The sequence below is a fragment of the Trichomycterus rosablanca genome, chromosome 17, assembly GCF_030014385.1.
Source record: "Trichomycterus rosablanca isolate fTriRos1 chromosome 17, fTriRos1.hap1, whole genome shotgun sequence".
Classification (NCBI taxonomy): Eukaryota; Metazoa; Chordata; class Actinopteri; order Siluriformes; family Trichomycteridae; genus Trichomycterus; species Trichomycterus rosablanca.
The window spans coordinates 18989659-19016176 of record NC_086004.1 but is presented as its reverse complement, the minus strand read 5'-3'; the positions used below and the strand labels follow the sequence as shown (position 1 = coordinate 19016176).

The 26518-nt window shown below is 39.0% G+C and overlaps 1 protein-coding gene across 2 annotated transcripts in view; it reads right to left on the bottom strand.

The window, feature by feature from the left end:
- sox6 (SRY-box transcription factor 6) overlaps window positions 1-26232 on the bottom strand; it is a 214312-nt gene extending 188080 nt beyond the window's left edge. For both annotated transcript variants that reach the window (XM_063013527.1, XM_063013528.1), the window contains exons 1-2: window positions 25945-26232; window positions 23640-23737 (exon numbers count right to left, since the gene is read on the bottom strand). The gene's annotated coding sequence lies outside the window, so the exon portion shown is untranslated. The remainder of the gene's footprint in view (window positions 1-23639; window positions 23738-25944) is intronic.
- Window positions 26233-26518: the final 286 nt, after the last annotated feature.

Here is a 26518-nt window from a genome sequence, read left to right as displayed (position 1 = left end):
CTTTGAATAAAAGCGTCTGCTAAATGCTGAATATGTAAATGTAAAAGCTAAAATATCTTCTTTGCTTCAGACATATTACAGTATTTATACATTTACATTATGTTTTACCACTTTATTCTAATCAAAGTAGGGTCCAAAGGCCAGTCTAGAAACACCGGGCATGAAACGTGAACACAACCTAAAAAGAGCATCGTTACATGCCAAGCCATCACCTACTCACCAATTCTGTTATTCACAACCAAGTTACCTTTTGACTTTTTGAGGTACAGTGATATTAGCCCATTACCACTGGGATCCAGGGTTCAAATCAGGGTTCATCAGCTGGTTAGGCACCTACCTACAGACATGATTGTCTATGTCTAAGGGGGGAGGATGGCTGAGGCCCTGTGGTGGATTGTTGTCCTGGCCAGGGATTACACGGAAACCTTACCCAGAGTTATTAGTAGAAACCTTACCTGGATAAAGTAAACTTAAATATGTAAATATATATAAAATATACTAAATATAAATATAATGTAAACTACTTAGCATTAATTTTCTTTTTCAGATGTGCTAGAGGTAGAAGACTTAGGGCTGTATTAAGCCCAAATTCTAAATGTCATTTTAACCTGAAGAAAAACTGGATGTGGAAACCATGCGTCCAAGAGTGAGGATGAAGAGAAGAGTAGTTTTGTGAGAATGGAAAGCTCTTTTCATTGTAATTGCACCTTGGTGCTAAGAGTATATTCCAAGCTCTAAAAGTAGCACACCATAGGATTGCCTGTGTACCCACTGTTTTACCTTTCCCGCGCTGTGAGTTTGTGTGTGTGTGTGTGTGTGTGTAGCTGTACACTAACACACATCTCTCTCACAAGCCCCAGAAAGAGTTGCTAATTCTTTAAATGCTTCTCTTTTAGTCATTCCTAATTCCTGTTTTAACAAAGACTGCCCTGTTTTAATTAATGGGTTACACAATTAACAAGAATTAGAATTCATAATTAATTAAATGTTAATTAAAAGAAATGATAAAAGTAACAAGAGCAGTGTAAGTGCTATAATTTAAAAATTTCATATGCACGCCTTATTTCAACTAATAGGCCGCTTGGGTTAGTATCTTTTTATCGCTGATAATGAAACAATGGCATTACTGATAATTAAAGCAATGCGATGCAAAGCTCCAGTGTGTAATGAAAGTGAATGTGACAGCTATTGTAGTGCTAACCAGTAGCTCATTTCCTATGCTGGAATAATCTAGCAAGCGGGAGTTCCCTCATTCAAAAGCTCTGCTAATTAGGCCATCATGGCTCTCACTAAAGAGAATACCAATCAGCTCCAGCCTGCTTTTATTAGTTTCCCTACAGTTTTATTACTGAATCATTGTGTGTGCAATTACTCCTGCAGCTTTTCTCACAGTAACTGTGTGTGCTTTGCTTTTTTTTTTGTCTCCGCAAACACAAGGGGGTTCGAAGAGACACCATAAATCTAAAAATTTTATGTAAGAGTGAAGGAAGGAAGGAAGGAAGGAAGCAAGGAAGGAAGGAAGGAAAGACAAACAGAAGGGAGGGAGGGGGGATCATAAATATAATCTACAAATATAAATCATAAATCTACAAATGTTATGTAAGAGTGGAAGGAAGGAAGGAAGGAAGGAAGGAAGGAAGGAAGGAAGGAAGGAAGGAAGGAAGGAAGGAAGGAAGGACAGTAAAACAGAAGGAAGGGAGGGAGGAACATAAATATAATAAATCATAAATCTACAAATGTTTTGTAAGAGTGAAGGAAGGAAGGAAGGAAGGAAGGAAGGAAGGAAGGAAGGAAGGAAAAACATAAGGAAGGGAGGAAGGAACATAAATATAATCTACAAATATAAATCATAAATCTACAAATGTTTTGTAAGAGTGAAGGAAGGAAGGAAGGAAGGAAGGAAGGAAGGAAGGAAGGAAGGAAGGAAGGAAGGAAGGAAGGACAGAAAAACAGAAGGAAGGGAGGGAGGAACATAAATATAATCTACAAATATAAATCATAAATCTACAAATGTTTTGTAAGAAGGAAGGAAGGAAGGAAGGAAGGAAGGAAGGAAGGAAGGAAGGAAAGACAGACGGACAGAATGGTAAGAGGGAGGAAGGAAGGAAAGAAGGAAGAACAGATGGACAAAAGGACAGACAGACAGAAAGGAGGGAGGAAGGAAGGGAGGAAGGAAGGAAGAAAGGAAGGACAGACAGACAGCCCCGTATTCTGACACCTTTCTATCAGAACCAGCATTAACCTCTTCAGCAATATGAGCTACAGTAGCTCGTCTGTTGGATTGGACCACACAGGCCAGTTATCGCTCCCCACGTGCATCAATGAGCCTTGGCCTGTTCCTTCCTTGGACCACTTTTGATGGATACTGATCACTGCAGACCGGGAACACCCCACAAGAGCTGCAGTTTTGGAGCTTCTCTGAACCAGTCGTCTAGCCATCAAAATTTGGCCCTTGTCAATCTCGCTCAAATCTTCACGCTTGCCCATATTTCCTGCTTCTAACACATCAACTTTCAGGATAAAATGTTCACTTGCTGCCTGATATATCCCACCCACTAACAGGTGCCATGCTGAAGAGATAATTAGTGTTATTCACTTCATGTGTCAGTGGTCACAATGTTATGCCTGGGGGCCAAAAATGGCCAAGAGATTTGACCAAGAGAGAGCATTAAGAACCTGGAGTAAAGCGCCTGCCTCATGAGGAGACCCAATTTTTTACTAGCACTCATGTTTGGATTGCTACGACTTAATAATTGTATAATATGTCATATAGTCTAATAGGATCATTTTAAACATTTTGACTAAGAGAGCAAAGCAGTGACAGAAAGCCAAAAGACTTGAACCTTAGCCACGGTTTTTGGCTTTATTTCTATTAACCGGCAAGAGAACGAGCAGGAAGAGGCCAAACATTAACGATGTACCTCTCCACTAAATAAACTAAATAACAGTCAGCCCCTCTTTCCATCCAGCAAAACCAAAGACTGGTTTCTGCAAATGAAAACAGACTTTTTTTTAAAAAGCACTAGATGTAAGTTCCCGGCTTACACTGGCACACTTAATACATCCACTACGGACGGGGCCGGCACATGCCTCCAGTGAACGCACCACACACACACACATCCTGATGATCCACAGGCCCTTAAGTGAACATATGCCTCCTATATGCCTCGTAATCCATAATTGCTTCTAATGCTATGACTGCCTAAGGAGCAGCATCTGATTCTTTCTGAAATTAAATGAACCTTCAAATCTCTGACATCTACAGTAGGAGATCTGAGCTGATCTGCATACAACTGCACGCTGTGTTTTTGGCTATCGTATTACTGTGGCTCGCAATCAGCAGATAACTTAGTTAAAAATCTACAAACATTGGCACATTCTTACAGTTGGCACAGCTTATTTTTTAAGTGGTAGGAGATACGGTAATGTACTGTATAGCAAAGTGCCTTAAATACGCACCCAAAGGACTGCTTTTAAAATCTAGAACTGTGTGCCAACATGGTCATGCCCTATTGCTTTTCACAAAATGACAGAACATTTTAAATTGCACCCCATCACTCAGGCTTTATTCAAACCCCCTAAAAAAACACATTACTTCTGTATACTATTTCCTTCCCTGAGCCCCCTCTTAGTCCACAACATGTTAAAGAGGAGATTTAGCAGAGGCAGTTATTCGGACAAAAGAGCCAATCTGGCCCATCAGCAGGTCGCTCCTGTAGCTCCTGGAGGCCAGGTTATCTCTCCACTGACAGCAGGGCCAGAGCTAGGGTCTGAAAAAGGGAAGCAAGCATGGTAAAATGAAGTAGGAGTCCTTAGGCTAAGCTGTAAAATGGGATAGAAGGATTGACTAGGGAGGGAGATATTGTGGAAAAAACCTTCATGTATGTCATTCAGGACAGACCCTATTGTCAAATTCAATCTCAGGCCTGACAAAAAGTAACTTGCGCGTGTAGTTCCAAAGGAAAAGCGGTTCCCAGCAGGAAGTCGATGATAAATGAGCGAGGTGATAAAGTTATTGGAGGAGGATTGAAAGCAAGTAAAGAGGGACACTGGGAGGGCATGTAGGGATAGTTAAACAAGGAGAAGGTTTGGGAGGGTTGCTTTACAGCCCCCATTTCCGAACCATTTTCAAAGTCTTTCGTCAGTCTGGTAGGTAATTTGGATGGGCAGAGCCGAGGCAGTTCAGGAAAAGTCACACATTATTAAAAATAAGTTTCATATGGATCATTGTGCTAAACTGTAACAGAAAAGACAATTTCTTTAACTACTTCTCATGATGTAGGTGTAAAAAATTAATTTTTATAGCTTTTTCCTGTTATAAACCCATTATTAGAAGTGTAAATATTTAATGCACAGCAAACCTTTTGGCTTTTATCGGCTTTTTGGCTTTTCTATATAAAAAAAACCTCGTAACTCGCAAAAAATGCAAAAGTCAGTAACATTAGTTACGTGTGACAATTTTATATATATATATATATTATCCGACATCATATTGAATGATGTCAGAATGCAGCATCACACAGATGATGTGTCAATGAAACGCTTGATTGGCTTTCTAACGAGTTAGTGTTTTACTTCACAACCGGGAAAAGTTTGGAGGTTTTTAATTATAAGCACATTTACAAAATAAAGGATTATATTCCTAATGGGCTAATGGGACACACAGTTATAAATTTAATGGCATCTGGAACAACAAAAGCTAAGGTAAGCAGTGGTTATGGATTTTTTGCTGTGTTTTGGATTTTGGCCACTGTGCCGTAATTTGCAATGAAAACAAACCGTCAGTTTAAGCTTTTAACTGGTACCTAGGAAAGTAAAAGCACTAAGTAAAATGGCAAAATACAGTTGCTAATCTACGTATTGTTGTTTTTTTTATCTGAACTTACATATTATTTGTTTATTTCTACACTACATTTCCAATATATGTTTTGTATATATTATATTGACTCATGACTTGACTCGGACACCTATTTTGTGATCTCTGTTACTACCCAAACCCAACCCTTGTGTGTTGGAAATTTAGGGACTTGCCTTCGGCCTATTTTTATATTTCTTAATAAACCAAAACCTAACCTTTAATAGAATTTTTTTTTAATCAATCACAGTAATAAACGTGAGCATTATGAGCATGTAGCACTGACCACTCAATGCAATAATCCTTAAAAGTTGTGGAAAGTGGTCAAATCCAAACTCAAATTACATTTAACAAAATCGAAGCATTATTTTATTCACTATTTTAACTGACTGTTGTGTCTAAAGTTCATTTCAGGCAGCTTTTGGAAGCAATTCCAACAAAGTATATTATAGTCTTTAGGTCTGAATTGCTATGATGCAGCTACACTTGCCAGGTAAAATGTTCAAGTGCTTCAGAGCAGAAATGCACCACAAAGACCACCTTTCTGTTCTCAGAATAAATAAAAATCCACCATATCATTGAGTTTTTTAAAGCCGGAACCAGTTCAAGTAATAAATGGCCCAGTTTGCGAAGACACAGGTCCAAGATGGGGAGGCTTCTCCATTCTACTTTAGCGCGTCGCTGGCCATTCTCTCCCTCTCCGACGCTCTTATCGCCCACCCTCTCCCGGGGCATTTTAGCCGCTGAAATCCTGTTCACCACATACTGGTTTTAGAAGCTGTGAAATGAGTGCTGGAGAAGCGTGGCCACAATGTCTGCCTGTGTCGCCACTGGCCTCGAAAATGGGCTCAGGGGCTTTTTGTCCAGGGAATGCATAAATGGAAGTTTTTAACACCTCAAAAGAAGGAAGGGTCTTTGTGTGGCCACACTAGTGTGAGTTGTCACTCTCCTGAGGAGACAGAAGCGCTGAGTGCAGCAGGACAAAAGCAACCAGAGCCCAGAGCAGCGGGAGAGAGGATTGGCCATGGGCACCACACACACAATAACTACCATACACTAACAAAGGTGTACACATAGAGTATATACCACACACACGTTCAAAACTCACTGTCTGCATTTTATTGACACAAAGTATATATGATTTATTTTCAGGTATTCATAACAGTTGAATACACTCACCAGTAAGGTCAGAGACATGCCGCAACACTACAAACATGGCTCACTTTCAGATTAACCACTGAATCGTACTGCTTTAACAGAAAAACAAGTCGTTTGTGCAGTCGTTTGTGATTAAATCTTTCAACAAACTTCAAAACAACAACCAACAGCAGCACATTGATTGATTCCGACGTTTCCTTTGGTATATAAAAATATATCTCATGCTTTCTACTCTCAGTTCCCGCCTGATGAAAATCATTTTGTTTTTCAGACAACAAAGCCAACAAAACAGCCAGCACTGATGATCAGCGTTCATAGGTACAATCTACAATAAACATTTAAATGCAAATAAATCAGACACAAAAGGAGCCACAGCTTCTGCCGGTGGCAGCATAATCAACCTGCAATTGTCTCCTGACTTTGAGTCATTTTCAGTGACTAGGTCTAAGCGTTGAGCATCTGTATTCAAATGACAGTGCTATTTAACAGACCAGGAACCAGTCAGGGATATGTTTTCAACAGTACGCTGTTCTAAATGTCAATCACATGCTGAATTAAACCAGAATGGGATCAGTTGATCCAGAAATGATCAGGTTACAATCAGGCACCATTATGTTCACAGAATCATTTTTTTTTACATTGTTCTTGTTAAGGATGAAACCAAGTTTGCCACCATCCTATTTCCCCAAGATTACATTTGCAACTGAATTGAAATTGTGTCGGATATCACAGGACTGAAATGAGGGAACTTTTATTAAGATGTGAATACAAGCGCATCTTTTGTGTTGCCTCTGATAAAAGACTCTGGTTAAAAACATTGGCATTGATGTATAGTATTTAAACAATGACAGCTTTATTATATTTTATTCAAAAAGCAGGCATCAACCATGTGAAAAACCATGTCATCTATTACCTTGTAATTCCTGGAGCGTCAAACAAACTCTCCTGCTATGGTGCTTTTATTTTGAAATGGTAAATTTAATTATATACCGTTTGAAAACTATAATTGGTGGGTCAGTCAGAAGGTAGCTTTCTAGCTAACAATCCAAATTCACTCACTCACTCACTTTCTTAACTGCCTATCCAATTAGAGTTGGGGGGGGGTTGCTGGAGCCTATCCCAGCTTTTCAATGGGTGCAAGGCACACAGTAACACCCTGGACGGGGCGCCAGTCCATCGCAGGGCAGACACACATACACACACACACATTCACCTATATGGCAATTCAGTGTCTCCAATTAACCTGACTGCATGTTTTTGGACTGTAGGAGGAAACATGCAAACTCCACACAGAAAGTACCCGGACCGCCCAGCCTGGCTATCAAACTCAGGACCTTCTTGCTGTGAGGCGACAGTGCTACCTACTGAGCCACTGTGCCACCCAACAATCCAAATTGCAAATGCAAAAGTGACTATTTTCCAAAATGAATAGGAAAAAAAAAGCTTAAAAGCTAATGGGAGTAAATTTTCTGCCTGATTGTCTGATCTAGTAATAGTAACGGGGGCCTGCAACCCTTAAATGGACCAATAAAAAAAATTAAAAAAAACACAACTTTAGAACAAAGCTTTTATACAAGCAAGACTATTAGTTATATTTCACAATTATTAAAAGAAATCATTGGCCAAAGACAGAAAAAGTGTTGACTTTATTTAAAATTCAGGGTATAGTTTATGATACAGTAGACCCTTGACTTACAAATTTAATTGGTTCCGAAGGGCTGTTCTTAAGCCAAAATATTCGTTACTTAAACATATTTTTCCCATAAGAAATTATGTAAACAGAATTAATCCGTGCTCAAACCACCCCCTTACCTAACCTTTCTAATGTCTTAAATGGTCTTTTTTGTTGAAAATACAAGTATATTTTCCCTTAATCTTAAATTATAGAATAAATAATACTGTAATAAACAATAATAAACAACAATACACAGTAGTACTGTACTGTACATAAACACACATCACATTTCAGTACAGTATGTGTGCTGTACCATACACCATAATAAATTTCCTTCTTTTTACATAAAATGTATCTACCAGAAACAAAAATAACTCTCATATTTCTCTATTATTTCCTTCTTTATTTTAATAGCGTTGTATTTTGTAGGTGTAATTGCATGAAAGAATAACTTCCTTCTTCTCTCTCACTCACTGTCCCCTCTGTCTGATACACAGTGACAGCTACTAGCAGGAGTAATTATACAACAACAAACAGTAGTAGATTTGTTCATTTTCTCACCACTACGCTTTCTCTGCAAATTCTTTGGGGCCATTTTAATATAGAAATTTACATAATACAAAGAAAACACCGGAAAAACACCGTCCGCTGTCCGAATGTTCGCTCACGGTATATATATATATATATATAGAGAGAGAGAGAGAGAGAGAGAGAGAGACGCTTGGAGTCAACTTGTTCGTGACGTCACGTGTTTCGCGAATTTCGGTTCGTAATCCGAAATTTGTTCGTACATTAAGTTGAAAAAGATCGTTCGTAACCCAAAATGTTCGTATGGTAATCCGTTCGTAACTCGAGGGTCTACTGTATTTCTATTTGAATGATTTCCAAATAAAAATGCCATAAAGCATCCTTTGTCATGCAGCTTTCAAAAGAATTTTATGTGAGTACCATTGCGCTACACACATTTAATGTTTGGTTGGTTTTTTTTTTCACAGCAGGAATAGAGATGAATATAGAGAGTTAGCTCCTAGCATATAGAGAATTATGAGACCGGGACAGTGCAGAGGTAAATGTTCTTTCAGGCAGAGATCAGAAACGCCAACTCACAACACCAACGTAAATCTTAGAAGTGATGGATGGATACTTTTAGAGCAAGCCCTATACAACTGGTTTAACCATTGAGACAATTAACATTATAACCTCCCGGTTTGGTTATTTACAATCACGGCTCTCGACTTTAAAGCTCGCGATTAATTGCTACATGTTGGAATGCAAATGACTCCATTTAGGAGGAGGAGAGAAATGATCGGTTTGAGACTATCTCTGCATTCTTAATTTTCTAGAGAGGGAAATGATTTAAAGGGTGGACACAAATCTTGGCTGACATGACTGTAGCTGGCTAGGCAATCTCTCTCTCGCTCTTTCTCTCTCTTGCTTTTTGTCGCTCTCTCTCTTTTCTCTCGTTTTCGTACTGTGCTGCGTATCCTGCATCTGCGGAGTAAAACGAGTCAGACGAAGAGCGATCTCTTCTCTGGTGCACTTATTTACTCTGGTGCTGAAAAGCAAGTACATTATCAGGTCTGGAAAGTAATTGGATCCAAAAATATAGTATGAATATAATTATGAATAATCAATATTAAGTCCAAGTCAAAGTTAAATTTGACTTCTATTTTGGATCTAAAATATATGTTTAGCAACTTACATTATTAATTTAAATTATTTATAGGGCTAGCACCGATCCGATACTCTGTATCGGTATCGGTTCGATATTGGCCCAAATCACTGGATCGGATATCAGAAGGAAAAAAACGTGTAATCCGATCTGATACTGTTGCTTAATGTAAATAACACTTAATGTAAATAAGGCCATTGTTTGTGTGTAAAGCAAATAACACACGAAGATACGTTCCAACAGAGCGCCGTTTATTGCCAGCTCACTCGGCAACTGCCGTAGGACATCATTAACATGTGCCACTGATCTACAACTCATCTGCAACAGCCATTCAGAAATTAAAACACACTGATCTACTTAAACTTTCAGCATTTATAAAAATCATCTAATACGGCCACATCTAAACACTGTTTAAACACAATAAAAGTCGCCTAATAAATGATAAACCGCTCACCTGAGATAAAGAAAATCTTGTCACGGCTTGGAGATCTCTCACATCCTCAACGATTAATCCATTAGTGTTATGAAATAAAATAAAATAAACCGTTTCCCATTTAGCCACAGATGCCCTCTATGTAATCTAAAAACGTGACAGAACTTTAACGGAAAATCTCAACCCTGCGTCAATTCTAATTGGTCCATCGCGTTTGATTGACATCCACATCTTGCAATTGTAGACACTTTGGACGACACGCCATGAAGTGAGATGTGTCACGTGAACAACAGCTTGAATGTAAGTGAAACCTAAAATGCTGCTTAATGTTCTGTGTGTAAAAGTTAAAATAAAAACAGCAGTTTTTTATAAGTGTGATGTTTTAGGTTCTGTATTTATTCCTTTAGGATATTTGTTTCACAGTCTGAGCATTGTAATTTAGATAGCTAGTTTAACCATGGTGCATTGAGACATGTATTATTACTGCTTAGTTGTTTGAGAGGAGAAATGACGGTATCGGATTGGTACCGGTATCGGCAGATACTCAATTTGCAGTATCGGTATCATACATAAAAAAAGTGGTATCGAGCCAGCCCTAATTATTTATAATGTCATTTGCCAAGGTCTTGTCTTTTTACCAAGGAAAATTAGTCTGGATGGTCAGATGTAATCCAAGAACCAGTAAAAACAGCTCTGTCATGAAATACAAAGCTACTGGAACAAGGGTGACACTTTCTGACTGAAAATCATGTTTTAGTTTTATTACACCCTCACATTTGTTCATTAAAGGAAAAGAAACTGTGTACCCCTCCCTTTCCACCAAGCTTATGTACTGTATGGACTTGAACGTTTAGTCTAAAATACCCTGAAATGATCCTAAATATGTTATTTTATGAATATTCTTTAATGGAATACATTTAGAACAGTGTATTCAGGCATCTGAAACTGACCCTGCACTGTTTGAGTCGATGATCAGCTGTATAATTGAGTTTATTACTCTTTTTTTCTTTATGGGAGCAAATTAACTCTTCAGTCAGGCAATAAATAAGTCAAACAAGGGAACTACTCCTGCCAGCATACTTTCGTGCTGCCTTCAATTAGTGGGGAAAAAAACAGGTGATGCGTGATTCTCTGCTATTAGAGCCATGCTTTCTCATGATGCCCTTGTACACGCAGCAATCAGCCTGGCATCCGAGAAGAGCAGGCCAGCTGTACGAGCTGTAGATTGGATTCAGGAGCACAATCACTGCAGGCTCGGAGAAATGACACGTGTCACATGATTGTGCCAGCAGGTCGGGGCAGGAGGGCTGTGTTGGCGAGATTATTGTAACTCAGCTCTCGAACGTAAGCTCCCAAGGCTAATGTGGTTAAAAAACCCTCGAGACCTTGTTAAATAAAAGTCGATCCCAAACTGAATACTCACATATACACTGTTCCTTTCCATGATGCCAGTTTGGTCCTGTTTAATTCATGGAGGCAAGCCGAAAGGTTTAATTGTACACATGAAAAATACGGGTGGTCAGACAATCTAGAACCAGCAAATAAGTTACAAGACGTACACTTCAGCACACCCAGCCGGCTACAATGTCGCCTTTGTGACATAATGCTCGCTGCACAGCAGATTTTTGGAAAATAATCCAAATTTTCCTATCCCGTGTCTCCAGTAATAATAACTGACATCACAAGCCCTGCTATACGTCCTGAGCAAATTTCTACATTTTCTGGGTTCGGAAGGGGGTAAGACAAACACAGCGAAACGTTTATAATGTTCCAGTCATGCCCAGAGAGCCCATTAGAGCATGGCACTAGCCGTGTGAAACCTGAGGAACTCTTCACATAGTGCAGGGAGACGAGGCTCCCCAGTCCTCATTTATAAGTACGAACCAGACGGTTAACCTTTTAAAACTAACAGACCTCCCTGGCAGGTCCAAAATTAATTATATTTTATATATAGCAGCATATACAAAGACGTATGTCATATACTGAAGTACCATATTAAATATTATGTATAATAAACATTCATGTAATGTACATATTTTTTTATTTTATTTTTTTATTTAATTTTCCTGTTTTACTACTGCTTATCCAGGTCAGGGTCGCAGTGGGTCCAATTTCCACAAAATCATTGGGCGCTATAATATAACACACCCAATAGCATTGCTGGAGATTCGGACCCTGGATCCCAGCAGTAGTGGGCAAGCATCATTTACTGCCGTACCACTCAAACACCCCAAAATGTTTTTTTAATTACAATTATTATCATTATGGATGTTTTAATTTATGGGCTCAATGTGGATCTCTATGAACTAACTAAGCCTTACATGTATAGCCAAATAAGGCCCTGTGTTTACCACAAAATTAACCAAATTCATGATATATTAGTGGCTGTAAAGAGTAGGTATTATTTGGGTGTTGGGTCATTCTCAGCACTTCAGTGACAATGACATGGTGTGTTAGTGTGTGTTGTGCTGGTATGAGTGGATCAGACACAGCAGCACTGCTGAAGTTTTTTAAATACCGTGTCCACTCACTGTCCACTCTATTAGACACTCCCACCTAGTTGGTGCACCTTGTAGATGTAAAGTCAGAGACGATCGCTCATCTATTGCTGCTGTTTGATTTGGTCATCTTCTAGACCTTCATCAGCGGTCACAAGACGCTGCCCAGGGGGTGCTGTTGGCTGGATATTTTTGGTTGGTGGACTATTCTCAGTCCAGAAGTTACAGTGAGGTGTTTAAAAACTCCATCAGTGCTGCTGTGTCTAATACACTCATACTAGCACAACACACACTAACACATCACCACTATGTCAGTGTCACTGCAGTGCTAAGAATGATCCACCACCCAAATAATACCTGCTCTGTGGTGGTCCTGGGAGAGTCCTGACCATTGAAGAACAGCATGAAAGGGGGCTAACAAAGCATGCAGAGAAACAGATGGACTACAAAGTGCTACATGGTAAGTGAAACTGATAAAATAGACAGTGAGTGTAGAAACAAGGAGGTGGTTTTAATGGTATGGCTGATCAGTATATAAAAGTCCAGGACTGTGTGGGGAAATACTGTACAGTATTTCACTGAATGTTTGTACATTTAAATTGAATTGAATTAAATATGGTGCCAGAGGTTAAAACAGAAGGGACCTGCTGAACACCACACGCTCAGCTGATGATAGTGACATAAGGTTAGCATTATCGGTGCTGAAAGCCAGACAGGTGGGTCAAACTCAAAGGTCTGTGCATTTTGGGACGCCTGCAGAACACGTGGCTTTCATTATTTTCAACACAACCTGACAGCCAGCCAACGACAATATCAAAAGCCTACCGTTTACCACGCGCTATTTTCAAACGAATCTCAAATTACACATAAATAAATTTCCAGGCTGATGGAGCTCTGAACAAGTAAATCCAAAAGATAGACGAGATAAAAATAAATGAGAGATTTGAGCCGGTGCAGGGAGAAGGTGTCTGAACATGTGAATGTGTGGAGGGAATTAGAGCTAGGAGGCTGTTCTTGCAAACTAGGTGATACAACTGAAACAATCAGCGTTGGCTTTCGCCTCAGAGAACTTGACGCTTCTTCTTCCAGACTTTCAGAAGATCGTGCAAACTCGAGTCTTTAAGCAGCAGCTTAGTTAGCATGCAGTGAATAGTACGGACCGTAAAATCTGCTTTAAACACTGATTTTAAATGATATTGTTTGTGTCATATATTAAAACTAGCCCGACATAGCTTTCTAACAAGAGCTGACAAAACACAAAGATGCACACGGCAGCTTTTGTTGTGCCTCTCATAGGTTCAAATGCAGAAAATGTAACAGTAAATATGTTTTTTACCCTTTTCTTAAAGCTGGGAATGGCAAGATAAGCAGCCTTCGTCCATAAATTCAGTGCAGCCTAAGCTTTTTTATGTACAGCTCACAGAGCGAAGAAACCTTGCCCTGAAATCAAAAGCCACCATAAGAGGTTAGCCACTGTCATTCTGAGAGGGAAGTCAGTTGTGAAATTGTAAAGTTCTGAAAGAACCTGTGTCTATTTCATACTATTCAAAAAAATAATTCATAGAAAATGAAACGGTCTTAAAGGGCCTATAGAGGAAAACAGAGCGGGCTAAAGCAGTGCTAATCTTCCTGTTAAACTGTGGCATTAAACGAATGTGTCTTCAGCTGCCTGGCTGAAATACTTTAAAACTTGTGAGAATGTGTGATACTTCATGAGGCATACAGTTTTAACCCCTTCAACATTCCACACTGTTTCAAGTTTAATTTGCTGTAAATCTGGGTATATTATGCTCACACGCCATGTCAAAGCTGGCTGTCTCGTTTTCCTTTTCATTGTCATAATGAGGAACAACTCTGTGCCTCGTCAACAATCAGAAATCAAATGCAATAACAAAAGGAAAATTCAGACTGGTCTTCCAGCGATAAATACTTTTGGCAAGCATTTTTAGCCCCATCTTTTGCTTTTAGGTCCAAGACCAATCCCCTTAACACATTTGTATTAATGAATTTGAGACACTAGTCTAACTCAAAACTCAAGGAAGACAAGCACCAAGGTTAGTCTCTGTACTATCACCCAGGTGGATCAACCTGGGTAAACTACTGCCTTTCTTGTCATTTTAAAAGTAAAGAAACATTAACTGTTATAGGCCAGGATGCGCCTCACTGTTGAATTGCGAGGCAAATCCACACACCAACAAGAATGGTAATAGAACCAAGTGAAAATATTTAATCCAAGTAAAACAATACTGTGACTAAAAAGCTACTTTATGAGGTAGCCAAATTAATAGACACAAAGTTACAAATGAAAGATGCAAAAACATCAGCAGCCTACAACACAAAGTGAAAGTAGATAGAACAGGGATAGTCCAGAACTGAGGCTTCCTGTGCATAACGTGGGTTTAAGAATGGGGTCTGTTACAGAAAAATGACATCACGCCGGCTGTAGGGCAATCCCTTATCCCAAGGAGATTCCATATTGAGGCCCAACTGACACATCAATCATGTGCGCCACCGTATCCTCTCTGCCAGCCAAACATGGCAATGCAGAAGGACACGACTCTTACTGTAGGTCAGCTTCAATCTACATTTTACTAAAGAAAGCTCTTCATTAACTTCTTCTGTACAATAGCATCTGCTAAATGCTGTAAGTGTAAATAAAATTAAAACATGCTGATAGCCATGTGTTTATCACACCTTCTTTCTATGACATGACAGCCACCAATTTGGAAAGCTAAGGTCCAGAATATGCTTCCTGTGAGACATCCAAAGCCACTCAACTACTTTTAGAAGCTGTGGCAAATGCAATGCCACACTTGGAAGAGGACATCCCTTCCCATTCTAGTTGCAAGAACCTACAGATGGCAAGGATTAGTTAGGAGACAGAAATGTCTTCAATAACTTCAATCCAGAGAGCAGCTCTCAGTTTAAAGCCTTAAACATGGAAGGGAATCAAACTGGCGAGGTCCAGACTATAGGGCAAATGTTTTTTCCTCAGCACTGTTGGCTACTCATTGTTCTTTAATGTATATTTTTCCATTGCTTGTATTGGGATGAATATAAAAATCAAATTAATTCATTAATTCAGAGTCTTTTTAACTGTCTGTAATCTGTGTGCTAATTTTGTCCAACAGCCAAAGTAAAAGGACACAATTAATATTTACAATACAGATGATTCCATTCTGTTCTATTACACACCTGTATTGAAGAAATACACCTCATACTTCTATGAAGAAAAAAAACCATCTACAGAACATTTCCATTTTCATCTGAATATTCATCCAGTTTCCACGTCCCCAAGAAACTCTTCTAATCAGAGTCACTTCCCCTTTAATCACAGAGGCTGTAATTACATTCTGATAAAGCTTTTTTCCCGCACTCTTCTGTGTCACTCACAGGTCTACTGTGTGGAACACCATACAAGAGCAGTCTGACAAGAACGCTGTCAGCGCGCTCAATAGGCACTAATTGATATTATTTTAGATCCTCACAAACTACAGTCTTCAAACGACCATGTCCAGTCCAGCAATGACTCTAACAGATTTTGATTCACTCTCCTATGGATTGTAATTGTTTAAACCTGAGTGCAAATGGCAGGGTGCCTTTATCGCGGAGTGCCAAAAAGAACCCGGTGCAGCGCTCCAGCCTTCTGCTTTTCTCTTTGTAATTCAGTCCAGTGCTGCTCAGCTCAGAGGAAAAACGGCTCGCTCGGTTTCCATGTTGGAAGCACTTGGCGTCAAGGATGATCTCTGACCGCAAGTTGATAATGATGGCAATTTAATTAGAAGGCTCTCTGTGGTCTGGAGTTTGCCCAAACTCCTCCACCCTGCAGATGGCGACCAATAAATTTAGCTACACCGTGCAAGAGGAGGGCCATCTCTTCATCATCAGTCCCACCACCGTCACCGCTTCGGGCCTGCCTCTGACCAGAGACAGAGCGCTGGTCCCACGTGACATCCCACCACATGCCTAGTGTGCGCCACTGTTTGACTTTATCCAACACACGTGCATGCACACCACACACACATACACAAATATCCACAAAGTCATTCAGTTTTAGCTGCTTTGTTTTAGTGATCTGTGTAAAATTGGTGCTCATATTTACACACATAAGCATAAATTTACATTAAATTAGATTTTTAAAAGCTTGATATAGTAATAGTGTGGCTCATTACATTTGCTGTGTGAAGTTTTGTGCCAGGTTTGCCAGGTATCTATATTTCCTGCAGAATAAAAGTACTTTCAAATGTTGACAATTTGCACACATTACATTGGAAAATAAATGATTAATTAAACCATTCTGGAGTTATTTACAGCACATTGCTTGCTTATTGGGGAAATGCATTTGTACGGCTGTTATATCCCCTCTTTTCAGCCATAACAGTGTCCATTCTGCTGAAAAAGTCTTGTTTCTGTGGTAATTTGTCCTAGTTAGTTAAAAGAGCATTTGTGAGGTGACCTGGATTACAACCAAAATTTTAATTTATCCCAAAGACAGTCGGTGGGTATGAGGACAAGGTCAGGATTTTATACGCCTGAAACCCCAATAATTAAGGGAAATCCACATTCATATGACCATATAGTTACAAACAGTTAAAAGCTCTAACAGATTTCAGATTAGAACCTAAATACATTGAAAACATGAACGCTACACTGTAAAGGCAGCGGTGTATAAAGTCACAGCTCACAGAAAATGCAGCATTTGCATCAAGAACAGACTGAAAGGGCTTAGTTTTGCTTTGTGTCATAGTTTCGGTTTCTTTTCTACTACAGATCTCGCAAGAGCAGTGACAGGACAGTAGGAAAAAGGAGTCTGGGGAATCTGCAACTCTGTCAGCAGCCCCCTAATAACTCTTCTCCCCCCTCTTTCTCTTTTTCAGCTCTCACTTTCTCTGGGTTTATATGTTCCTGTACACTTAGGTTGGTGGAGCGACTTACACTGTTCATGGGTGTCCGGCGTGTGCCAGTGTGGCCGTTCTTCTAGACCATGAAAGAGACTCTTGGGGAATGCTGGGGAAGCAAAACCGCAAAATTTCCTCCATCATTTCAATAGATTTTCCATTTTAAGTAAGAAAAAAAGCGACTACACCATTCTTTCAGTGAGCAGAGTTTTAACAGACTCTGAAACAGTTGTGTGAAAAATGAGTGAGTGAAATTATAGTGCAGGACCTTCCTGCTGTGCAGAGGTAGCTTGATGAACTAATGAAAAAGTGGATTTAATTCAATCCCAATTTGTTTTCCATTCACCGCGCCAAAGCGAAAAGGCTTCACATTTTCCATCATAGTCCTTTATTACGGTTTAGTGCTTTGGTGTGGTTAAAGTGTTCTGGCAAAACTAAAAAGAGGAAAATAGAGGCTGAAGAGAAGAAATAATTTGCGTTTCAGTAGATCAGTAAGTTCATGTCTCTCTGTCATATAGATGCTGGTTGAGGTTGTGTTTGTTTTCTTATCATCTTCACACTATTTGTGGCATTAAACCTACAAAACCTGGCCTTCAATGAAGGTGTCATTAGTAATTCTACCCACCATACTATGACATTAAGAGCTGGAGGACAATCACATGGCATATTCAGCTACAATCTGCCAGGCACTGAAACCACTATTGAAAAAAACCCTTCATCTCTGGATCTCCACATCAGAAGATCCAAACAAGCTCTCCTAAGCTGCAGTCAAGTGCTTTTCTCTAAATGTGCCCATTTTCTGCAAGCCTAAAGAGAAATAAAACATCAGCATCCACCAGCGCTCAAGTAGAAGGCGATTTCAGAAAAAGAGAGCCAGAAAGAAAAAGTATAAGAGATCTGCAGAACTTGTGGTCGGGTCTGCTGAAGCCATTTTCTCATGACGCACGCCCTGTAAAATCTGCGAGTCAGTGTAAATAATCATGGAATAAGGAAACAAAAGAGCTGGCCAGAGCTATTTGAGCTTAACTACTGTCAGAAGTATAGCCACAGAAACTGTACCCTCCTTTTTCCACCCTCCTTTGTCACTTTAATTTGTATCTGGCATCGTGCGTTCTGAGTTTCCACACAGCGAAAAACTGTACGCGATGCAATTTTGGCTCCCGCTTTTCCATATAATTTTCAAGACTGGTTCAGACATCGATTTGCTGCTTTAATAAAAACTAGACCAGTGTACCATGTTACACCATAAGCTACTGGCTCCTAAAACAGACTGAAAGCACACCAGAGATGATTTTATTAACAGTTTGGCTTAAATATTCATACTCATTTTGTGTTCGTCTTAGGCTTGCTACGGAGTTTCTAAATCGGAATTAAATCCGTATGAGCCACGTATCTGCGGTGTCATAATAAAGACGTTTATTATTCAAGATATATATTTTTGCAGATCTTCACAGGGCATTTTTGCCTCAGCAGAAGCTGGAAACGCGCTAGCAGAGCTAGACCCTCCATTGTGCCCATGAATCATTCCACTACCGTACTAAAGTAGCGTTGCATTGTAAATCAACGTGCCAGATCGCCATAGATTAATTACTGACCCCTAACTGGCTTCTTGTAAAGTTAGTGATCTATCAAGTTTGTGACAGGTTCACAATGAGTAGAGATGACACAAACATGCACACACACACAGTGACAAACCACTGGAGCTGAACAGTCGTGGGAGTTTCTTTTGTATTAGAAATGACTACTGTCCCATTTCATTCTAAAACTTTTAGTTTATTACTCCCATATTAAATTTTTCAGCTGCGATCTATGTAAATGTGTCCTGCTTTTCCGCCTAATGCATGCACAGTACAGCTTATCTATGAATCGCACACAATACTTAACATTGGAAGGTAGGCTCCACGCTTTTATAGTACAGGCCTGGTATTATTACACATCTACACATCAGTGGTTACCAAAGTGGGTGCAGCAGCAACCTGAGGAAATGTGTCAACCCGGATCTTTCCATTGTTATCACAAACAGTTTCACAAATTTGCATGTAGATTTTTATTTTAATAATAATAATAATTATTATTATTAATATTATTACAGTACGTGCATCAGTATTTGCATCACCAACTGTAATATGCAAAGTACATCAGATTACTGATGTACTGCATTTTACAGCACAGTTTTATGGCCTTGTAATATAATGTAAAAAAAAAACATGCCATTTTTAGTTTTCTTAGTTTAAGGCACTTTGAACTTGCAGAGCTAGAAATGAGACAGTCAGGCTTCTATCTGTGTAAACAGAGGACTGCTTTTAGAGAGAGATCTGTCAGGTAAAACAATTAAGCCAAGCAAAAAAAAAACAGTTAACAGTTCTCAAGATTGTACAATGATGTGATAAAATTATAAATGACTGCTATTAAAATTAATTTTATTTAAAAATTCAATTCAATCCAATGACAGTCAGTGGTTATGACTGTTTTTTTGTACTTCCATACAAATGTAAATTTTTAATTTAATAATTTTAAATATACATTTTACTTCTATCGTATTTAAAACTGTCAAAACGCTGTGTTTACACTGAAAGATCAGCCTCTTTAAAAATCAAATAAGCATATAGAGAAAATAAAAGTTCATGCCCTACGTCTAAGTTGAATTCTATTATATTTGAGAATAGTACACAGACTACTATTATGTACTGCTAATATATTTCAGGTCTATTGGTTTTTACTGTCTTCAATAAACTGAGTGTAACGGCTGTTCTCAAAACAGAATCTACAATTACAGCTAATCTGAAGCCTAAAAAAGTTGCTCTGAGACTTGGTCACTTTACAAAAAAAACACCAACCCTGTTGTAAACTGTCCAAACAATTTGCAACATTTGCTATTAAACAGCCCATGCAAATATGGGGAGGTAAGCAGAAACAAACGCACCCACGGTCACACTTTTAGAGTGACAACAATCATGAGAAATAAAGACCTGTCATAAACACGGCCTTGATATATAAAAAAGGATTCGCATCATTTATTCATGTGCCAATTAAAGGTTAAACACATGGCGAAGGCTGCGTTTCACGCAGCTGCAGAGAGGGAACACGAGACAAAAGGCCACAACAAGAAGCTTAGGAAAAAAGCAAACTAACTTTGTCTTGAAATGGTTTTGGATGCGGGACGAGCTCTCCACAAAAGAGCACGCACTGGCATAAGCATTCATCAAAAATTATAAGTGTATTTGGAGACGCGTACGGCAGTCAACCACCCGCATGCTGCTGTGTGCTCGCTTTCTTTTCCCCAGCAAACCCTCTGCCTCCGTGTGGGAGTGTGTGTGTGTTTGTGGGTGAGTGTGTGTTTGTGGGTGAGCGTGTGTGTGTGTGTGACTGCACGAGGCTCCTAAACCACTGCATTTTAATTACTGCCAGCCAACACACTGTGCTTCTTTGATATGGAAATGATCCCACAGCCTTCATATGCATCGCCATAATCTTTCTCTGATTCATAAAAAACACTCTCACACCAGAGCCTTTACCTGATAGTGCTGATTAGAGACACAACCCAGGAAAGACAGAGACACCACCAATTAACTGTACATATTTATGTGTATTTTTAAAGGGAGAACAATTAAAAGGATTTTTATGTGTTCTGAATGTGGAAAATATTTGTATTTGTGCATAAGTGCAGTAAATAATTTTCAGTATGGTATGGCTCATGCAGACGGGTCAAGTTTACGCTCATGTACATGTCTAGTCAGAAGCTAGGTGTGTAAAAACTGCTCATTTTTTAAAACGACAAATCCACCTTCAATCTGCACCAAATTCTAAACAATATAAAAATTCAATTGACGAGAGATTTCTGTTTGACAGGCATGTCTTTTTTCTCTTCTGAAGCAAGACTGCAATTTGGGTGTGTTGTCAAGTCACAGATAAGTATAGGCTGCTTAATTCCTACCTACAGTAGGGAAAATACTTAAGGCCGGGACGCAGCTAACTGCCTTTTCATTCATTATCTGTTGTTCGATTGTTAGGCTAAAATTACATCTTTGATTTTCCCTAGCTACAAGGTCGACATCCCTGACCCGGGCCCTGTATAAATCATTGGGTTTTATGAGACTGGGAGCACAGGGGAATACAAGCAAATGTCAGCACGCTGCCTTTACTGTGAAAGACAATGGTTTGTAATTCTTCTATGTAAAATGATAAAAAGGAAAGTTGTGCTGGGTTCTATTCTGCAAGGCTGACTACAATGCAATAGTACAATAATCAAATAGCTGTAGATGAGCAATAATAGAAGCTATATAATATATTATATTTTTTTATATTTAAAATAAATGAAATGCTTTGAGTCAACAAGATCACAAACTGATGCTGCCAACACCGTCTGACTTTCTGCACATTACACATGAAACGCACGCTAATTCAGAGCTAATTAAAAAGTGCAACAGAACTTCAATAATGCATTCCAGAAACTTGAGACATTCCAGCACAAAAGCAGCAGGGGAAAAAAGCATTCTCCTAATGAACATGTTGCCATCGGTTTTGATCATTGTTGAAATATTCCACAGCAAATTAGCTAACGCTTAAAGACAGATGTCACAACATGTGCTGCCGCACTCCTCTCTCGCCCAGCTTTCCTCCCCTACGGCTGGTGCACAGCTTACCTTTACCAGACCTGCTGTTGTTTACTTTTGCTCATGTTTATCATTAGGGCGCTTCTGGCACTGTTCTAACCTCCCTGATACGACACACACGAAGAGCTTTAGACTTTGGTACTTTCTACTGTATCACCCTGGCACAGAGCTTCACAGCTGCACTGTAGGTATGCAGAAGATCTGTTTGATCCATGGCTAGATTCCTACACACTAAACAATCTACTAGGAATGTGAACACATATTCATTTCAAATTTAATACTCCAGGAGAAATATTAGTTGTTTTAAATATTACTTGCTCTAAGAAGATAAGATTTCTTCGCTAATTGGTTTCTCATGCTTTTCATGGAGAGAAATTACTGTGCCTGTTCACAGTCCTCCTTCTAATATAATTTAGATGGCAAGGAATTTATTTTGGTAAGGATATTATACATGGATAAAGCAGTTAAAACATGAGTGACTGCACTGAAAAATTCCAACCAGTTCATCTTTAATCAGTTAACTCTTGATAAGATAAAAGATGCACAGACGGTTTTAAAAGCTTTAAAGTTTTTTTTTTAATTTGAAGCAAGATTACAATTGAAGAAAAGTCGCAACTGCAGAAAATGTGAATAGTGAAATAGTGAATGTGTTCTTAATGCTGATAAAATCCCCACATCTCAGTATAATAAAGCCTATCAGGTATAATAAAAGACTGAAATATTTTTAATGTGTACCTGTTTCAGAAATGATAATATGTAAGCGCAATACAATTGAGAGCAACCTTGCTCCTGATGGCTTTTACAAGAATGAATTCAATTCAATATTGCCAAAAAAAGAAGAAGAATTTATGAGAATAAAGAGCACTGACAAATTGATGCCTAACTGTAAAATAACCTATATTGCTTTCAGATATTTGTGCTGAGCTTTTGTAATGTACGTTTAAAGCAAAGGTTTAGAATTGCTGTCTTACAATCAAGGTAAAGAAAAATGTGTTTGTTGAAAATGTCTAATGAAAGGAGATTAATTCTTTAGTTTAATTACTAATGTTTTAGGAAGCATAAAGCATATAATGCATATAATCCTTCATGTCCCCTAATGTCCTTGTAATTCGAAATAATTAAAGGAAAACAATTAACGAATATAGTTCTAATAACAAAATATGAAATAAGGGGACTGTAAATGTCTGATTATAAATAAAATGTATATCTTTCAGGCTAGCTATTTGTTGGACATCATTAATACAAAACAGCCCAGAAGAACCATTAAATTAGAATTATATTAAATCATCTGTAAAATACGCACTGAAAAAAGCTCAATTTGACGCATGGGGAAAAGGTTTGCTTTGAATTTATACAATTAATTTGTAGATTATTGTTATGTAAATGTATTACAGTAACAGTTTAATTAAATCGTATATTTAAGTTCGATTATTTTGCAATATTTGTGTTGATATTAGTGTTAAATAATATTTTAATATACGTCGCAATGCTTGAAAACATCTATTTTCAGTAGGAATAAGATAATTTTGATATTTTACTTAATACACATAAATACTCTATGTCTAATATTTTTCATATCCATAAACTAATCTAATCTGATGCTTTAAATAATCCTGATCTAATAATCCAAACACATTTCAAACCGATACAGAAATACTCTCAAAAGCAACTTGATTTTGTCGTTATTTTACACGCAAATGTATAAATCTATTTGCGAATGACAGTTCACAGAAGCCGTATCATAAAATCCTAAATAAAATCGGATCACGATCCCGAAGTTTATAAGTAAAAATGCGCTAAATAAAAAAGCTGCGCAGTACAGAAGCGCTGAACTTACCGGCAGCATATGCGGCAAGCGGGGCTCTGAATCCCGACAGAAAAAAATGCGCAGTAACCTGTCGGCGCAAAGCCGCACGATCTCTCCGCAAAAAAATCCTGCAGAGGAAAAACAGATACTGGCATAAATATTTTAATACCGTGTCTGCCGAGTGAGTTTACTTTAGGTGCAAGTTTAATAGAACGGGGTAAGTGTGGATTTATAGGGCATTGCGCAAACTTAATATGCACCTAAAAACTGCACACAGGGCAAGACATAAAGTCACAAAATGTTCATCTCTGAATGATGCGTATTATACAATAACGCATCAAAAGAATACATCAATGCAATGGGTTTTAAAATCAAATCAAGGAGTTTGGTCGTGTAGACATACATGTGCGTAAAAGAAACAATTGCTTTATGATTACATGCACTATAAAGAGTGGTGTTCTCACACCTTTAGGGGGTTGAAATATGTCTATTGAAGGGCCAGGACAGTGCAGCACATCCCCTGGCCAGCAATCAGGACAATGTGCTGAATCGGCGGTCTAATAATAAACGTGCTATTTGGACTTCCATTGCCGCCTTACCTTATGAGGGAACTCTCACCCACACAGCAGAACGGCAACTGTTCAGACCAGAATGCCATTACAGGATCAGCTTTAGCCCAACACTGGGACGAGCCGGGAGAAGCGGGGGGGGGGGGGGGGGGGGGGGGGAGATGATTGCTAACCCCTCATATTTAAGACAAGAGTGTATTATTAGACGCCCGGTTATTCTTATACGCACTTGAAACAAACTTGCAAAGAAAGTAACGAATCAGGTTAAACTGGATTTAATCAAGGTGTCTGATTGAGTCCCATTGTCCTGCACAACAAAGCTTTTGCACCTCCAGCAGAAGTTAAAAATTAAAAATCAGAAGCCACATTTTATTAGTATATCAAACATGATCTGTCCTTCATAAGTGCAATATGGGTACATTGTGGTTCCTAATAAAACTGCACACTCCCTAAAGAGACTTCAATTCCATGTGCAAAATATGTCAGCATTCTGTGTCTCTTTTAAGCAAATATTATCAGGTCCTGTCCAGCACCCCCAGAAGTTGCTTATCTGTCTGTGAGGAGGTCTAATTTTAAGGAAACACCCTTTAGAAGCTATCTCTGTCACACAGGCGAAGTTCACAAGTGTCCTCTTAATACCTTTCAGATATCTCCTAACACTTTCCAGGAAAAAGGGGGAAAAAAACATATAGACTTGGGTTTTAAACATGTCCCATATGCAATATGAAAATCTAAAATGAAAAGTCACTTTTAAAGAAACGTTTTAGTTTGATTTCAGGTTTTATTTCAAGTTCTTGGTTTATTCTATAATGCATTCATTTATTCACTGATCATTTAATATCCTTAAATTAATATTATATATTAGGCATTTTAATAAAATAAATTGCAATAAAACGATTAGGCTTGTACATGACTTACTTATAAGCGGTGTGTTTCTCAGACTATTAAACAGCTTGTCCTAGTTGTCCACGCTGGGCCTGTATTGTCTCTAAATGGACCCAGTTTTCATGAACACTTCAATTTAATTTATGGCTCTTGCATTCTTCTGAGGTCAGTTCTCCTGACCTGAGAAAAAGTAAAGCCAGGCTGAAATCCCACTCATATAATAAGAACAGTTCTTATTTGTGTGGGTAATTTGGAAAGGGTTAGTGGTTCTATACTGAAGTTGGAATTATTTGTTTTTCTAATTGAAACTGAATGGACTGAATGTGAACTAAGTCGCGGTGAACCCACAGCTGCATGGATAATGGATAGTACCGCTGTGTGGACGAATTGTGAAACTGCTTCCTTCATATAAGCTTGAAGTTATCGCGCAGTCCTGTATGTAGCCTGTTAAAGCAGGAAATTGGTTTGTCATATTTATAAGTCAGTATGACACTTGGTATTCCTGTCAGACTCTGCTTGGTTTGTTTGTTTGTTGTTGTTTTGCTGTTTTAATGTTAGTATTGCTGGGTGCGCATTCATCTTCAATTGCGCGTGTTGAGACAAAAAGGGTAAGTTTGGCTTCAGCTGTGAACTAAAAGTGCAAAGTATATTGAAGATCTGGTAGAATACGCGTTGACTAAAAGTTCATGTGAGCACTGTGTCATCAGCATGATCAGTGAGATAAATATATCCCAAACAAACAATTAAACAAGTGCATCACATGAGCAATTGTCATGTGTTTCCAGATGCGCAGGCTTCAAAATCGCAGCGACGCTTTACGCAAAAAAACGACGCACCGACGAACAACAGGTTAGAAGTGAGAGAGGGGAAAGAAAGTTTACCTCGATGTGAACGGTGTCCTCTCTTCTCCGTATCCCGATCCCGTAACAAAACCTCACAGACTTGAAAGCTCTCTAACACCGAACTAAAAGTGAAGTGATCGCAACCACTCGAGTTAAGACTGTCAAAACCCCGCACGCTTTACGAGCTGCTGAGAGAAAGTGTCCCGCCGGTGGCACCTCCGCAGGCACAGAAAACAAGCGCAAAAAGAAGACGAAGACTGCGCCGAACTGCTGTCAATCTTGGCAATCAATGCGTGCGGCCATGTCGCAAGCATTCAAAGCATTTCCCGTCGTGCAACATCAGAAAGTGAGTGGCCAGGGGCATTGATGTGAGCAAGGCAAAAGAGGCAGGGCTCTCCCCCTCCCAGACAAGCGAGAAAGAGAGAGAGAGAAAGAGAGAGAGAGAGAGAGAGAGAGAGAGAGAGAGAGAGAGAGAGAGCTGAGAGAGAGAATAGGAAGCTTCAATTGGGAAAGGTGGGGGGCAGCGATTGTGGGACCCTAAAACAGCGCACATGATGCTTTATCATTGGAATCAATAGAGACGCGTCTTACACGCAGCTTACAGTGTACTGGT